The sequence below is a fragment of the Bos javanicus genome, chromosome 2, assembly GCF_032452875.1.
Source record: "Bos javanicus breed banteng chromosome 2, ARS-OSU_banteng_1.0, whole genome shotgun sequence".
Lineage (NCBI taxonomy): Eukaryota > Metazoa > Chordata > Mammalia > Artiodactyla > Bovidae > Bos > Bos javanicus.
Genome location: NC_083869.1, coordinates 73,273,845 through 73,291,985, shown reverse-complemented (window position 1 = coordinate 73,291,985; position 18,141 = coordinate 73,273,845). Strand labels below are relative to the sequence as shown.

Genomic DNA, 18,141 nt, shown 5'->3' with positions numbered 1-18,141 from the left:
CACCACCAAGCTCCACAGGGATTGCAGATCCTAGGGCTGGAACAGGGAGTGTATGAAGTAAGCCTGGGTGTCCTGTAGAGCCAGACAGTAAGAACGTGCCCCGACAAAACAAAAGTGATGGTTTGTCAGCGATCACAGGCGGCAGCTGAAAAGTGCCACAGACTACAGCAAGAACAGTTTGAACCATGAAGTGGTGCTGGATTATAATCCAGAGCACAAGTGTTGATGAGGGTGTAATGATGCATATCAATGACTGACTAAGTATATAAACAAGGAAAAGAGTTAAAATAAGTCTATAAGCAAGTCTCCATGCAGAATGAATGTAAATCATTTCTGTGGCCAGCCCCCCAGGGGAGGGGAGCGTGACTCCCGGCTTTGTGTGTGCTGTGCATGGTGTTGCCTTCCACAGGAGACGGTGTGGGAAGGGGAACAGCGCCCTTCCAGAGCAGAAACCTGACACACACCTGTTGGGGGCCAGAGTGAGGTACTCCGCCCGTGACAAAGGTCATGAGGAAGGAGGCTCGACATACGCAAAGTCGGGATCGAGCCTCAGGAGTCCCCCTGGAAATCCTCAAGCATCTACCCCCATAACCAGAGCCTGCGCCTACTTTACTACTTTGTGCTCTCACCTACATCTCTGACTTTACGGGGGGCTGTCCCCCACCACCTCTTTCGGAGAAGGAGTTAACCTAGAGCTCCAGTTAATAATAATTCCTGGGCGTGATAAGAGTGTTTTAACTTACAAACTCCTCTGAAGGTTCTCTAGCCTGCCTGACAGGCTCGTCCGGCCACATGTGATTGATTGTTCACAGCCTCCCAACCGTGAGAGGCACGAGATGCTTTAAACCCTCTAAAAACAGGTTCTTTAGAGAAGTTAGAAAACTATAAGTATAGTGGGCTTTTTAGAAATTGTGTTGGTGAAGGGTTTTTCATTTGTTGAGCCAATGTTTGTTGCTACGTCTCCACATCCCCTGCCCTTACACACATTAATGAATATATAGAAGAAATAAGTATTAACCTTTGATATTAATCACGTTAGACCTTAGGCTAAGTAAATTCTTTCCTTAACTAAAACCCACTACACCGTCACCCTATAGGAATGTAACTTTATTTGGGTGGTGTCTGTTTTAAGAATAATCACCCCTGGAGAAATAAGTCTCCTGGTTGACTGACTGTTGTCACAAGGAGAGGGTCATAAATTGTCAGCAGGCCCCCCTGGCCAGAAGATGATGTAACACCCCTAAGACCTCTGTATACATTTGTATGAAGCACCTGACTTTGATAAAAGTCAGGACTGCTGACCCCGCGTGACTTTTGCATAACATCTCAGTGTATAAAAGTAGACCATGGAAAATAAAGAATTGGGATCAGTTTCTCGAAATACTGGTCTCCCCGTGTCTCTCTCTCTCTCACTCTGGCTGAGTCTCCATCTGGAGTGCGGAACCCACCATGCTTACTAATTATGCCTGGGCTTCTAAGATCCGACCGGAGAGGCCTCAGTGTCTCCTCTCCTTCGGGAGAACGGAAGGACGCCTGTGGCCTACGTAAGTGGTGCAAACTTCTTGTTTTGAAGTTTTATTGGTCTCCTGCGTAAACCAAGCTACTCAGCCTCTTTTCTCCACTGAATTTTCCTACTGAGCTATCCTCATTCTATCACTCTTTATATCCTTAATTAACGTTTAATTAAGCAATTGTTTCCTGATCTTCGCCTACGCCGTCTCTCCTTCGAATACCCTGGATCAGCCGGGGCTGGTCCCCGGCACACACCGCCTCAGCCAGGTGACTGAGGCCAGATCAGCGGACTTGTCGACCACGTGTACTCTGGACAAGATGTGAGGAGAATGGCATTTTACCTCTGAGCATCTTCTTTCTCAACCCATAAGCTCTATGTACACTTGGGAACCTCAGGCAAACCCAAATTGAAGGACTTTCTGTAAACTACCCAACCCGCACTCCTTGAACTGTCAAGGTCGTCTAAAACAAGGAAGTCTGAGAAATGGCACAACCCAGAGGAGTGTGGTGGTGATTAAATGTCATGTGGTGTCCTGGATAGGGTCCTGGGACAGAGAAAGGATGGTGGGGAAAGTAGGGAACTCTGAGAAAACCTGCTCATGGACTTTAATAATGATGTATCAATATTGGTTCATTAATTATAACCAATTCCCCAGACTATGTTAACAACAGGGAGACAGGGCGTGGGGAATAGGGGACCCTCTGTACTGTCTTTACAACTTTTCTGTAACTTGGATCCTATTCCAAAACAGAAGCTTCATTAAAACCCAAACCTGGAATTCCCTAATGCTCCAGTGGCTGGGACTCCGTACTTCCACTGCAGGGGGCCTGGGTTTGGGGGAACTAGGATTCCATAAGCCTCCATGGCCAAAACAAAACAAAAATAAAACAAAATGCTGGAAAGTAGTAAGGGAGTTGGCTAGAGAAGCTTTTTAATCTCATTTTGTTTTCTTCTAATATTTCAATTATTTAACCATGTTTTTACATTTGTTGATTTTGTTCTTTTGAAAGAGCCTGGAAAATCCCATGGACAGAGGAGCCCGGTAGGCTGCAGTCCATGGGGTCGCTCAGAGTCGGACAGGACTGAGCGACTTCACTTTCACTTTTCACCTTCATGCATTGGAGAAGGAAATGGCAACCCACTCCAGTGTTCTTGCCTGGAGAATCCCAGGGACAGGGGAGCCTGGTGGGCTGCCGTCTATGGAGTTGCACAGAGTTGGACACGACTGAAGCGACTTAGCAGCAGCAGCAGCAGCAGAGTTTGTCTAGGGGGTGGAATTCATTGTATTGTCAGAATCTTACCTCGTATTTGACTCTGCATGCGTGCTCAGTTGAGTCCGACTCTTTGCAACTCCAAAGACTGTAACCCACCAGGCTCCAAGCTCCTCTGTCCATGGAATTTTCCAGGCAGAAATACTGGAGTGGGTTACCATTTCCTCCTCCAGAGTCTCTTCCTAACTGAGAGGTCAAATCCATGTCTCCTGCTTTGGCAAGCAGATTCTTTACCACTGCACCACAAAGCTGTCTAGGTGGTGAGACTAGGTGCTCTTAATGGTTAATGTTCTGTGTATTTGAAACATCTGTTGTTATTTTTTTTTAAAAAGACTGGAGGCAAAGAGACTGATTTGGACACTATTTTAATAGCAGAAATCCAGGTAAGAGGTGAGGCACACCTGAATGAGGACAGCCTCAGCGTGGTGGGAGTGGTGGTGAAGGTGAGAGCCAGGGGGGCTCTCTGGCCACATTTCAGGATGATGTGGGGGGAGATGGCTGCCTGACTGAGTGGTGCTGGGACTGGCTGTAGCAGGGCACTTGGGGAGTGAGCAGTTTTGAGGATGGAGAAATGATTGTAGTTTTAGACACTAGAACTTAGAATTCTGTTTGTACGTGAGTTCCAAGTTGATATGTATCTTAGAGTAGGGATGGGGCTGGTATTAGAGGATTATAATTTATTAGAATGTAGGTGTTTCTTTTCAGTTGTCTCTTATTTTTCTGTCTTTTTATATTAGAATGTGATATTTGCTTCTCTTGGCTTCTTGAGAATGCAGTCATTAAATCAGGGATGGAGGATTTGAAGGATTATTGCATGAGAGGCAGACAGCTCTGGGTGCAGTCACTTTAATATGAGAAGATGTTCTGGTTGGGAACCTCTTCCAAATTTGGCTCTGGATTTTTCCAGCTGACTTGATTTTGCTCCTGTGTAGTGGTTGTCGAGAAGAATTGGGTCAGGGTTGGTACAGTGATAATTAAAATGACATTTCCAGATGAATGCAAGATGTAGGTCTGATATTTGTGGGGTTTGGGTTCTGACATTAATTAAGCACAGTACCCCTTTAGGGCAAGTTCAAAGGTAACATAAGTTGTATAGTCAAAAGGAGAAAAGAATGTTGAATCAGTGAAACAATCCATTGCGATTTTTGTCACTGTGACATTCAGAGATTATCCGAGGTGTTGAAAGATTAGTTGCCACTTCTGGAAGTTCAGTTTTCAGTCATCAGTATGCAGACTTCGTTCACAGCAATTCACGGTGCTTAAAACGTCCCCCTTTTCCTATGAAATAGTAAACATGTCCACATATGTTCACTGAAAATAAATGTCTTCACTGTAGTTAGTTTTTGAGCACTTTTGTGAGAAGTGAAATGAAAGTTGCTCAGTTGTGTCCAACTCTTTGCTACCCCATGGACTGTAGCCTGCCAGGCTCCTCTGTCCATGGGATTCTCCAGGCAAGAATACTGGAGTGGGTTGCCATTCCCTTCTCCAAGGGATCTTCCTAACCCAGGGATCGAACTTCAGTCTCCAGCATTGCTGGTGGATTTGTGAGAAGTAACTACCGAGTTAAATCCCCTACTATAACTTATTACCATGTAGACAATTAAGGTCGTTATAATTAGTAATCACGACAGTCTATGTGCCTGTGCTATCTTGGGATCAGTTCTGACTGCCGCTTGGGTTGTCTCGGCCCAGGGGCCGATATACTAGGGCTTCACACATGTGGATCCCACTGGAGTCCACGCTCTTGTCACCCAGCTTAATTAACATCTGCTCAGTTTCCACACGCAACCTTGCGGAGACTTCTCAGGGTCCCTTCCCTGGGCCTCTGAAGCCTCACCGTGGCTGTCAGCTCTGAGAGTGGAAGTGCTTCAATCTCTGAACTGTCAGCATCCGGTTCAGGGTCACGTGAACATCTTCTGAATACACAGATCATGGGTGTGTGAGTGATAGTTATTCTATAGATGAAAGACAAGCATAGAGAAGTTTACTAACTTGTCCAAACTAAGAAATGGTGCCAGGTTTTGAAGTCTGGAGAAGAACTCTCTGAAATCTGTGCATTTTACCTCTCTGCGCGCTGCCTCCCAAAGCTAGAGTCACATGGGGAAGATTGAACTCCATTTACTGTTTGGTTTTCTCAGTGTGACCACATAGTAGCTGGTTTATGCTGTGCTAGAAATGCCAGACCTTTATCCAGCATGAAATCATTGACTATGAGGTCAGAAGGCTCTCCCTGGCCCATCCTCCTGGTGGACGTGCACAGAGGCTGGGTCTAGACTCCGCCGTCACCCAGCGGCCCGCATGAGTGTACCACCTCTGCACACAGCCACCTCTGGCACAGATGCCCAGACATTGAAAACAGATCTACTCACTAGTCTTTGGAGTTGAGAGAATTGATTGAACAAGACAGAAAAAATAGTAAAATAGTTGGAATGGGCTTCACGAGCTCTTCTTATAGCCAGGTTCAAGGGCTGAGTAAGTGTATACATTTGATTTTTATAAAAATGAAATTGGAAAAGAAAACAATCAAAAGATCCTCTTTTTTAATCCTAAAGTCTTTGTTTGGTACCTTTAGTTTACTTGGGTTTCTTTGTACAAAAGTGTGAAGTAGGTTTGAGTGTGGCTAGGATAGGCGGTCACAGCAGCATTTCGACTGCTTTGTAATCATGTAAATAATTGCAGCGTTGTGAATTCCCAAGTAGCTATGAGAATAAGTTCAATGAAATATACTAGGGCCTTAGCAGCAGTAAATTGGTTTTAAGTCTTTGTGTATTATAGTTATTCAAAGGCCGTATTCTTACAAAAACTATAGAAAACCGTCAACTACCTATAATGTGACTTAACTTTTCAGATGGTGAGATAGGAATTCAAATTTGAATGAAAATTGCACTAGAGAAAGAAGACATAATAATAGTTGGAGAAAATGTAACAGATTCAAACTCTTAAACATTTACTCAGAGATAGTTTCTAGGAAAGAGTGCCAAATTCTTTAAAAAACACGGTGGATTTTTGTTTGTTATGGTGGTTAATTCTTTCTTGGAATCTCTTTTCGAACTATCTTGAGCTTGACTGATCTGTGTTTCATAGAATTTAGGGTAATCTTTTGACAATCTTGTTTCCTAGAAGAAAAGCCTTGAAAGGAGTTAAAAATTCATGCCTGATGAATATGAGTCAGTAGTGAATTGACTTTAATTTTCTACCAGACTGTGTGTAGGGGCCGAAGCACGATGGATTCCAAGTTGTATGAGGATTGTCTTCTACCCCAGAGCACCTGTTGCATCTAGAAGAGAGAGCGTGGCTTAGGTGACCAGTGAGTTAAGCCTCCTGTCCCTTTTCCTCCTCTGGCTGATTGGCCTGGGGTTGGGTGGCTGGTGAAAGAGCAGCAGGATGGTCCCAGGTCCCCGCTCCGGGACCCTCATGGGCGATGGGAGCATGAGAGGGAGAGCTACCCCCTGGGGTGGCTCCTCCTGCGTTTCTCTTACCCTGGATGTGTCCAGAGCCCTGATAGAATGTAAAGCCAGGTCTTCCATCTGGCCAGAGTTTGTGGGGCTCACCAGTCCATGTTAATACAGAGACAGTTTGAGTCTTCCCTGAGCTCCACGGCCAGCTCTTCTGGCAGAAAGGCTGGTCCATCCTGGTCTTCCCTGCTGCTCCCCTGAGAGCCCTCTGATACTTAGGATGATAAAGTAGCCATCTCTTTGTGCCCTCCCTTTTGACTGGTTCCAAGAAGAAGTTTATAGTCTCTTTGAGGTGTGTAGGGAGATAACTCTTCTTCAAGACTGATCTTCTGTACCTGCTATTGCTATGTTGCTGTGGGTTCTTTTCTTTGGGGAAGGCTTTGTATTAACATGGTTAGTTTAAGTTGGGCATCTAAACAGGTCAAGAGATGCCAACTTGAATAACTCAAACTTCTGGACATGACTTGGAGACTTTGCCTTCAGTCCTTTGTTCCCTGGTGCCCAGGATGGGGACAGTCCCAGAACTCTGGGGCTCCTGGACACATCTGTGAGCCTTGGCCCCTGGCTGGTTTGTTCACTGTCCCTGTCAGAAGTCCCTTGCCCCTCCTACATTTGTCCACAAGGAGTCTTTGGAATGTATTCTCTCTGCCTGTGTGCTCTCTCCGTGGGGCTGTCTACCATGTGCCTGCACTGTGTAGGCTGTGTGCCCATTTAGAGCATTTCACAGTCCCAGTTCATGATAAGTCCTCCACTGTCAGACCCAAGCAATGGAGTGAGTCATGTCAGAGTGTGGGTGGGAGGGCACAGTGGATCCTTTCCGAGTTTACTTGTCTCTGTTCTCTGTGCCCCTTTTCTGTATTCACTTGGCACATCCTGTGCGTGACTTGAGCAAAGCATCACACTGAGTCATGGCTGCTGTGAGTTGTGTGTGTCTGTTTCCCACGCTGGACTGTGAACTCCAGGATAAAAGCCACGCTTTTCTACCTTCCTCCCAGTTCCCTGCAGAGTACCTGGCACAGAGGTGTACTTGGTAAATAGATGGTGAAGAGATGAGGGAAGGAAGCTGCATGTGTTGTGCTCTTAGTGTTGAGTACAGTAACACCCGTCCCCACACCCCACCCTCTCAGAGAGAGGAGACTTGCTCCCAGGCATGCATCCAGTTTTATTTTAGAAGCAACAAAGGGAATACGGAGACCAGATCACCTCTCAGGTGACCCTGTGCCCTGAACTTGAACTTCCAAGTCACAGGGAGGCCACATAGAGTTTAGGAAGAATTCAAAAGTTGATGCCTCTTGGGGGAAGCAGATACCTAATTTAGCTTTTTTTCTTTTCTTTGTAAATAATGCATTTCTTTCGTGACCCTGAGAAAATTGTCGTTGAGACCATCCCAGAGCTTTTTGACAAGGGAGCAGGTAGATCCTTTCATTTTGGAACCATCTGTAGGGAAGGTGGTTTAAGGCCTCCTTCTGTTTCTCAAAAAATGTTCATACATTTCTTTTCACTGTATAATCTGAATTACTTCTGTGCCACAGTCTTCTGATCCATGAACGTGAAATGTCTTTCCATTTAGTAGGTCTTTAATTTCTCTCAATAACATTACATAGTTTTCAGCAAACATGCAAACATTCTTTTTGTTAAAATTACTATTTTATTTTTCTTAATGCTATTGTTAATTGAATTACTTTCTTAATTTCATTTTTGAATTGTTCACTGCTGATGTATAAAAATACAATGAGTTTTTCTGTATTGGTTTTAATCCTGCAGTCTCTCTGAAATAATTTATTTGTCCTACTAGTTTTTTAGTGAATTCCTTAGAACTTTATATATGCAGATTATGTCATCTGTGAAGAGAGATAATTTTATTTCTTCTTATCTAATCCAGATGTTTTTTCTATCCTAATTGTCCTGGCTAGAACCTTGAGTTTACTGTTGAATAGAAGTAGTGAGAGCAGGCTTCTTATCTTGTTCCTGATCTTAGGGGGAAAGCATATAGTCTGTCCCTGTTAAATAAGATTTAATAGTGTGCTTTTTGTATTTTGTAGCTGGTCTTCATCAGGTCAAGGGAGTTCCCTTCCAGTCCCTGTTTGTGGTATTTTTAGCATGAAAGCATCTCCCCAATATTGGAAATACATTTTGGTACATCTGTTGAACATGTGTTTTTGTCTTTTAGCCTGTTAATATGATGTATTAATAAATTAATTAAGTTTTATATATTAAACCAATATTACATTCTTGGGCTAAATCCTACTTGGCCATAGTGATAATTTTTTATATGTTGCTAGCTTTGGTTTGCTAATATTTTGTTGAGGATTTCTGTGTCTATAGTCATAAGAGATACTGATGGCTCTGTGTTTAGGAAATTATCTTAAGTAATTTTCTTAGGTAAGCAAGCATCTGTTACAAGAATTAAATAAAATGATGCACAGAAAGGTCTGAGCAGAGGTGCTCATCACACAGTGGCCAGTTTATGTGAGTTGCTGTTTTTTGTGGTCATTTATCATCACGACTCTGATCCTAGGATCTTGAGTCAGACAGACATAGACCTGAACTCTTCCTTCACCCCCTTACTTATTAGTTGTGTGACTTTAGGCACTGCTGTTTGGATGTGTTAAGATTTTCCATCTTTAATGTGGAGTCACGATGGTGCTTCTCTCTTGGGGTTGTCAGGAGGATCCGATGAGGGCCCCCAACACAGGGCCCGGCACACAGGTATGTATAGACATAAGTATGCGTTCACTGTTGCCACTTTAGACACATGACTGCAGTGGCGTTTTGAGGGTGAAAGATTTGAAATAATCAAGCTATTTGTAAGTGATTGATCAAATATTATAGATGTGAGCAGTGTAATAATAGTCTTTAAAATGGATTAGACTGATATAGAAAAATGCTAAATATTGGTAGTGGGCAGAATGGTTTTTGTGCACGTGTGTATATATTGACAGGTTTGTATATACACTGAAGTCTAGAAATGCATGTATATATCTCATATATCATTGTGAATAGTCTTATTTTGGGGGTTGTACTTTGACTTTAATATTTAAATAGGTTTATGCTTTATCAGAAAAAAAATAAAGATACTTCTGACTGGTGGGAAATCAGGAAGGTTAAAAAACATTTAGGGTTGTATTTAGGGGGCCTCCCTGGTAGCTCAGTAGGTAAAGAACCTACCTGTGGTGCAAGAGCCCGGGTTCGATCCCTGGGTCAAGAAGATCCCCTGGAGAAGGAAATGGCAAACTACTGCAATATCCTTGCCTGAAAAATCCCATGGACAAAGGAGCCTGGTGGGCTGCAGTCCATGGGGGTTGCAAAGAGTCGGGCACAACTGAGCGACTAACACTTTGACTTTTCAGGGTTGTATTTACCTTACTCTCTTCCTCAGACATTTTTATAACTTTATTTGATTTTATTATCCAATGAAGGTTTATGCATTTTTAGAGGTCATGAAAGCTGAAAAAGATACATGAAGGATGGTTTGCATTCATTCGGAAGTTTTGACTTCTTTCCTGTGGACTGCCAAAGTTAAATATTTGATAGCCTTACCGTCTGTTGGCCCAGGCTCCGTTGTGGGTATTAGGAATACCAGAGAAGTACCAGCTGGTCTCTGCCCCAGGGACAGAGACAGAACAAATCTCCACACAGATCATTACAGGGTGAGACGGAGTAAAGGCACATGCATGGCTGTGCAGCCCAGGGCAGGACAGAGTCGGGCAGGATCACAGAGAATGGTGTATTCACAATTACATAGGAGTGTGCTTGGCATATGGGGTCATCAGCAGTGGCTTAGAGCTGTGACAGATCAAGACAAGAAACTTGGGGATTTACAAAAAGCAGCCTGCCTTTGAGCTTGTTATCGTGGCTCCGTGCAGCCCCCTCTTGGGAGTACTAATTATACTCCAGTTACTAGGCTGCCACATTTCTCATTCCCTTGGAGGAGAATTTCAGTAACAAGGAGTGGGTGAAACTGAGAGCCTGTTAGCAACATCAGCTTCCACAGGGTGCTCCCTCATGTAGGGAGACAGAGTGGGTTGTCTTTGTGTAGAAATGAGGCATTTTCTCTCCATTGGCTTTCCGTGGGTCACAGTCTGCCTCAGGAGTGAAGAGAGGAACAGCTTGGTGGTTTAGGTTCCGGCCTCCCTGGCAGATGGATAATGGAGAACAACTGTCTCTTAGTTTCTGTGACATTTTGTTTGTCCTCACAGATGTGTGTATACATTTCTAAGTGGACAGTATATGTCAGAACTTGTAATTCCAAGTTCTATACACCGAACTCAAAGTCAGTCTTTAGAGTGGTATTTTTTTTCTGTCTCTTAGGTACCTGAAACTGTAGTCACAGTGGTGTGTAATGGTCTTTGATGACTTTTGACCCAAAGAGTCTGTGTGTGGCTTGTTGCTTTGTATCGTCCCAATCCAGCCTGATTGCAGTTCAGTCCTGAGGCTGCTGGGGCTCTGCTGGGCCTTCCTTAGCGGTTCAGATCTGAGTTGGGAGGCTGGTGAAGAGGCTGCTTCTGCCTGCCTGTGCTTGTGGCTAATCACCAGCATCTGAAGCATCTGGACCACTGTTCAGGGCTTCAGTGCAAGTTCACAAACTTACTCAGTTTTGAGAATTATGCTACTTTGCTGCTGAGTCCACAAATGACTGTACTACTCTGGACTTTTAATTTTTTCTAAAGGTCCCGTCTCTCCTGTGTTTTAAAATCTCTTTTGTATCTACAGTTCTTTTGGGCACGCTATTCTACTGCTATTTGCATTTCCCTGTGCCTGCTAAATTGGGTTACCAGGAGTGATTGAGAGTTGGATGAAAAGTACACTGTGACACTGTAGAAATTTCATGTGTAATTTTTAAATGTCTTGTCCCAATTCTGTAAAAGGGGGAGTAGAACTCGGGTGATTTTTAAAACATTGGAGGAACTGAAGGTGCCAGTAAGCTTATCCGAGCTTATCCGAGAGCTTATCCTAAGCTGTCACGTGAGAGAAGTGACCCTCAGAATGACAGCCTTGCAGTGGTGTCTGGAGATAGAATTAATTATTTCTTTGGGTTCAGAGAGAACCCATCCTTCTCTGAGAACATTTTCTATGTAACAGATGTTGTCTTGATGTGTGAAAAATTTTAAATTGATGTAATAGCACAAGCTCGCATAGCTAAAAATACTCATTCTCACACATGTGTTTGCCTTAGTTAAAGCTCTAGAAAAAGAGCCTCTATTCTAACAAATGTCTGCTTAGCTGAAAAGCCTAAAGAAAATGGGAATTTAAGGGACTTGTAGAGTTCAGTATGGATTGATTTAGTTGAAAGATACTGAAACATTTTAGACCATGAGGCCCCTCATCCTGGACTGGATCCATAGTGGACGCCCTCTGCACAGCACAGCAGCCAACACAGCTTATTTGTCCAGGTCAGGAACGGCATCTTCTACATCAGAGAAATTTAACCCCAGTTAACTGAAACTGGATGAATACTTTTTGTAGGGCCTAACCCCCTTCTGAATTTGATTTTAATTTCTGGGTGTCCCAGAAGCTAGGAACCATAGGGGATACTTATTTGTAGATGGTGTACTAGTTTTCAAATAATAGGTTCAATTGACTTTTGTCCTCCAAACACCTTTTTGGGCGAAGCATCTCTAAACTTAAAGCAGTGTGTCCAACTGTTAATCTCATAAATGAATATTCCCTTTTCCTTGTTCCCCAGAATTTCGGACTCAGACAATGTGAATCACTTTGTTTGTTGATGCAGGAGTCACACGAGCAGCCATGTAATCTTGCTATCACAGCGTCGTGGTGATGAGTGCTTGGTATCGTGCTCTTAGCTTGTGGCCTTGTGACGTGTGACTTGACCCCTGTGCTGGCACTGGTGTTCTAGGCGGGTTCAAGGATTTTTCTTAATGCGTGTTTGCTTTTTATCGTGTCTGTTTATCTGTTGGGCTTTCAACCATCACTTCTCATTCCCATCACTGTGTTTAACTACTGTGTTCTGAGCCCCCTTCTATTTTTGTATTTATTTACTTCTGACCTGGTTAGAAATTTAGGTAAGTCAGTCCATCAGATTTGTTTTCGTAGAGAAGTAAAGAGGCTAAGTTGGAACTAATGGAGCTCGGTTTCTAAAATCCCTCCACTGGCTGCCTGTTCCCCTTCCCTTCCTTGGGAGCCGTTTCCATGTGGGCACTGGTGATGAAGCAGCTGCCGCCTGGTGCAGCATGTGCAGCGTAACATCTGCAATGAGTGTGAACAATTTGTGATGAGCTGTTAAAACTACAAGCTCTTTGAGGACAGACCCTGAACTGCTTCCATTCCCTTCTTACTTGCCCCTTTTCTGTGTAGCTGCCCCTCCAGCAACATATGTCCTAATGCCCCACCCCCACCCCATGCCCACATGCCAACAAGGATGCTTTCTCTGGCCATGGGATATTCTGCCTGTAACATGAGAATATGAGGAGGATAGAAACCAAATGTTGAGTGTTTTAATCTTTGCTTTAAACAGTTATCTTTTGCAGTAATTCAAGTATAAGAATAAAGCCTTACATTACTTGCACATTTGCTCTCACCAGTACCCTTCATTTCTTAGAGTAATTCCAAGTTTCCATTTCATACCATTTTCCTTTTGCCTGGAGGGCGTCAGCGTTTCCTGGAGTGAGTCTGCTGGTGATGAGTTCTGCTTTCGTTCAGTCTCTATTCTTAAAAGGTATTTTTGCTGGATGTAGCTAGGTTAATACCTTTCTTTTGCCATTTTAAAGATGCCATTCTGTTGTCTTCTGACATACGGGACTTCTGATGAAGCCTGTTGTCATTTTGTCCCTCTATAGAATGTGTATTTTTCCCTCTGGCTTCTGCTGATGATGTAGTTTCACTATGTCAGACTTGTGGATATGGTAATAGAATGCAGCCATGCTCAGTCCTTCACAGGTGTCCCTTGGCATGTGCTGTGCACCCTATTACCAGGCACTGCTTACTGCTGAACCGTTAGTGGAGTCCTGCTCAGCCATTGGTCGGTGCCACAGTGCGCCTCTCTCCCCAGCGAGCAACTGTCCATGAACGACCTTAAGTGGCCCATTCAACCAGTGATGGGAGGGGTGGTGGTCTTCAGGCAGAGAGTGAGGTAAGAGGTGGATACTGGCCTTCTCCCCAGGGCCCTCTCACTCAGCCTCATCTCAGTGGTTGAGTTGGAGGGGCCCAGGGAACAGACTGGCAGCTGTGTCCTGCAGGGCTCCAGAGCCCTGGCCATGGCTGCCCACTGGCCGGGCCCAGGCCTTGAGGAGGCTGTGAACCTCTCCCCATCCCCAACTCTGTGACCTAATGGCAGCGGCCATCTGCATAGGGTGCAGTCTGTGGACGTGTACCCTGCTGTCTGGGCAGCCTGAGGAGCCTGAGGGCCAGTTGGGTCCTGGGCGCCTGGCTCCCTCAGTGATGACAGCTGGGCGGGGTCCGAGGACCTGGCCCTGAGGGAGCCGCCAGCTAAGTTCTGCCTCCTCTTAGCAGGACCTGGACCTCAGAGGGAGAAAGTTGTAACTTGGGGGTGAGCCCTTTCTTGTCAGAACAGAGAATAACATTTGTTTGGTGAAGGTTTACAGGAACATCATTACCTGACTTTGACCTGACTTCAAGAACAAAAGATCTGAAACTAAGAAGTTAGCAAACAACTCACCACACCCCTGCCTTACCTTCCTTGGGAAAGGATTCTGCTGAAAGTTTTTAGGGAGTCTGAGGTTTTTAAGGCATGAGCCACACATCTCCTTGTTCAGTTCAGTTCAGTCGCTCAGTTGTGTCCGACTCTTTATGACCCCATGAATCACAGCAAGCCAGGCCTCCCTGTCCATCACCAACTCCTGGAGTTCACTTGTGCTGCTGCTGCTAAGTCACTTCAGTTGTGTCCAACTCTGTGCGACCCCAGAGACGGCAGCCCACCAGGCTCCCCCGTCACTGGGATTCTTGAGGCAAGAACACTGGAGTGGGTTGCCATTTCCTTCTCCAGTGCATGAAAGTGAAAAATGAAAGTGAAGTCGCTCAGTTGTGTCCAACTCCTTGCGACCCCATGGACTGCAGCTTACCAGGCTCCTCCATCCATGGGATTTGCCAGGCAAGAGTACTGGAGTGGGTTGCCATTGCCTTCTCCGGAGTTCACTTGTAGGGCCCCACAATAAACCTTTTTGTTACAGAGCCCAAGCTCATTCTGCTCACCACCTGACAGGCCAGTAAATCGGAAGATAAGTTGTTGTAACAAGGAATAATGACTTTAACCGGGAAGCTAGCAGACTGAGAAGATGGCAGACTTGAGCATCTCGAAAACCATCTTCCCTCCATCCAAATTAGGGCTCCTTTTATATACAAGATGGGAGGGGGAGGAGCCCACTGTGGTGCTGATCAGTGGCTGAGCAGGACAGCTGACAGTTGGCTCACTGAGGGTCCCTTGCTTGGGGGAGGGGCCTACTATGGCGCCTGCCAGTGGCTGAGCAGGGCAGCTACAGCTCATGCCTGCCTTGCTGCTGTTTCATCCTGAGAAGAAAGGTGCAACTCCTGACTGATGCCGGGTCTGAAGAAGTACCAGGTTGCTCTAGCAACGTCATCCTCTGGTACTTGGTGGAGCTAGGTGTGAAGACCTTGACCTTGATGGTCAAGCAGAGGTGGTTGACATGACTATTACTGAAATCGCTGACTGAGGTGGCGGGTGCCATGGGCTCAGCCTGCCACTGGCTTCACTGGTCAGCTCCTGACTGATGAGGTGGCCAGAAGCCGGTGTTCCCAGAGCGGGGCTCCTGCCTGCCTGCTTGGTGGCAGACACAGGCTGGTCTGGTGGGCTGGGCACAGAAGGTGTGCGATGGAGTGGTCCCTGCACCAGGGACGGAGGAGGGAAGGGCCCACCATGCCTCGGGTTTGGTCTGGGGAGGCCACTGTTAACGCTTCTGTGCTCCACACTCCAGCGTTTTGGTATGTGGCCTCACTGTGTGTGACACACAGACACTTGAATTTGGTGACGAGTATCATCCTACAGGTCTCTGAGACTACTCCTCTTAGTTCTCCACCCTCCCTTTTGATATCTATGTTTAATTTTGATTAATTTTTTATTGCCATGTGTGTGTAAATTCTCTCATTTTCCCCCTTCTTTTGCAGTGCCTAACCTGCTTTGAATCCCATTTCAATGATATTTTCATTTCAGCTACTGTATATTCTTAATTTCTAGAAGTTCCATTTGGTTCTTTGAACTAGCTTCCTTTTCTTTCATTACACCTGTGAGTTCCTTTAATTCTTGAACATGGATATAGCAGGTTTCATGTTCGTATCTGAGAGTTCCATTGTCTCTGTCATTTCTTAGTGGGTCACTATTTTCTGATGGTTTTCCCTCCTGATTATGGGCCACATTGCTCTGCTTCTCAGCTGTTCAGGAAATTTTGATTAGTATGTTATGTATCGTGACTGCTGCATTATTGAGGATCCATGGTTGGTTGTGTTTATTTAAAGAATGTTTGGCAAGGCAGTTAAGTCACTTGCAAATCTAATATCCTTAAGCCCTGTTTTTAAGCTCTGAGAGGACAATTTGGTGTATTAGTTCAGCCCCCCTTCTAAGGCCTGCTGTCTCTGGGGTCTCTACTGAATGCATTTGGTGAGTCGCTGAAAACACCCCAACTCTGGTGCTCGAAAATCTTCCCCTTTGTGTAAACTTTGCAAGTTGTTCAAATTACAGTTTCCTGGTCATTTTGTACCCTCCCTTAGGGAATTTCATTCACATATATGTGGCCCAGAACTTAGGACATTTCTAGAGCTCTCTTTCTATGGGGCTTCCTCTTTTTCAGCACCCCACCCTGTAACTTCCAGCCACCTCAGCCTCCCTGAAGTCTGATCCTCATTTTCTCCGCTTCGCAAGACTGCCAGGTTCATTTTGGGTTCCTCTTCCCCATAAGGGGTGGCCTGGAAATGTTCACCAGGCAGGAAGTTGGAGTGATTAAAGAGCTCACCTTGTTTGTTTCCCTTCTCTGAGATGTCACAGTTCTATACTGCCTGTTGTCTTCTGAAAGTAGTTGTTTTATATATTCTGTGTGGCTTCTAGGAAGAGGTTAGGTCTTTGCTAACCCATCATTGTTGCAGGTGGAAGCCCCTGGGATTCAGTGAAATTGACCCATGAAAATAATTCTCAGTAACTGCACGCAGTTCCATACAGCATGCCTACCTGTGTTAGAGAACTAAAGGCAAATTATATGTGTTTCTGGGTGAAGCATAGCTGTGGTCGCATCCCTTATAATTTACCTTCCCCACCGTCTGGAGCTGTCACTGATCTCCAAGGAGTGATGACCACAGTTCCACAGCCTCTGTGCTCTTGGGCTCCCCCAGGACAGACAGGCTGCTTCTGCTGTCAGTGCTCAGTGGGTGACCTCCTTCTGTATTTTAAGACCAGGTTTTACTCTTGCGTCCAGGCTTCCCTGGTGGCTCAGATGGTAAAGCATCTGTCTGCAGTGTGGGAGACCCAGTTTCGATCCCTGGGTTGGGAAGATCCCCTGGAGAAGGAAGTGGCAACACACTCCAGTCCTCTTGCCTGGAAAATCCCATGGATGAAGGAGCCTAGTAGGCTATAGCCCGTGGGGTCGCAAAGAGTCAGACAGGACTGAGTGACTTCACTTTTTTTTTTTCTCATTTTTTACTCTTGGAGGGGCCTTACTAGTGTGCTCTGCAATTTAATAATCACTTTTGAGTCTGTATGGGAAGTCTGTGCTAAAAGACCACTGAACATCTGAATCAGTAAGACACTGATGCATGGATTGAAGAAGCCATCTGTGAAACAGCACAGCTTGCCAGGTGGTCAGAAGTGTAAAGGCATGTGGAGGGAAGCTAATCTGCATAGGATTCTGCATTTGTGAGGATGTGATTCCTCCTTTGTTGTTGTTTTGTTGACTAGTCGCTCAGTTGAGTCCAACTCATTTAGACCCCAGGGACTGTAGCCCACCAGGCTCCTCTGTCCATGGGATTTCCCAAGCAAGAATATTGGAGTAGGTTGCCATTTCCTTCTCTAGGGTATCTTCTCAATCCAGGGATTGAACTCACATCTCCTGCTTGGCAGGTGGATTCTTTACCACTGAGCCACCTTAGAAGCCCAGTTTCTCCCTTACTGTTGAATAAAAGGACCCCTATGATTTGAAGTAGATTGTTGGTGAGCTGTAAGGAACATTCACTTTCACTTTCACTTAACACTAGAGTCTTAGGTAGACACAAAACTTGGCTGTGGATAGTTCAGCTGAGAAGCAACTAGATCAAGAAAAACAGATTATTTCTATCTGTTTTTGGTCAACAGTTACTTACTTTAGACTTACTGGTAAAGAACTAAGCCCTTTTTCAGAAATCATGAATATTGCCAGCTATGGATGTTAATTTTCTTTGTTTGTTTGTTTTTAGTAACTCCTAAGTTCTTTATTTATCCTCCTGACTGACCCACACATGCTACATAAGCCCCTAGTGCTCTGTATAGTGCACTGTGATAGCTTTAACTTTTTTGTCATCAAAATGCTGTTCATCAGTATGCTCAAAGATGATTTCTTTATATATATATATATATATTTTTTTAATACAACTTGAGGAATATTGATGGGATCTACTGCTGTCTAAGGAATTCCCTTGTAGCTCAGTCAGTAAAGAATCTGCCTGCAATGCAGGAGACCCAGGTTTGATTCCTGGGTTGGGAAGATCCCCTGGAGAAGGAAATGGCAACCCAGTCCAGTATTCTTGCCTGGAGAATCCCATGGACAGAGGAGCCTGGTGGGCTATAGTCCATGGGGTTGCAGGAGTCAGACATGACTTAGAGACTAAACCACCACTACTGCTATCTAGAAAATTTAGAAGTTAATGAATTTATTGAAGAAAAAAAAAACTTAATTTCACTAAAGTGCAACACTGAAGAAGAGGTTGTTTTGGGGGGAGAAGCCTATCA

General features: G+C 44.8%; 1 protein-coding gene across 18 annotated transcripts in view; it reads left to right on the top strand.

Annotated features, from left to right (window-relative positions):
* The window catches only part of CLASP1 (cytoplasmic linker associated protein 1), a 273,353-nt gene that overhangs the window by 139,464 nt on the left and 115,748 nt on the right, over window positions 1-18,141 (top strand). The window lies entirely within an intron of this gene.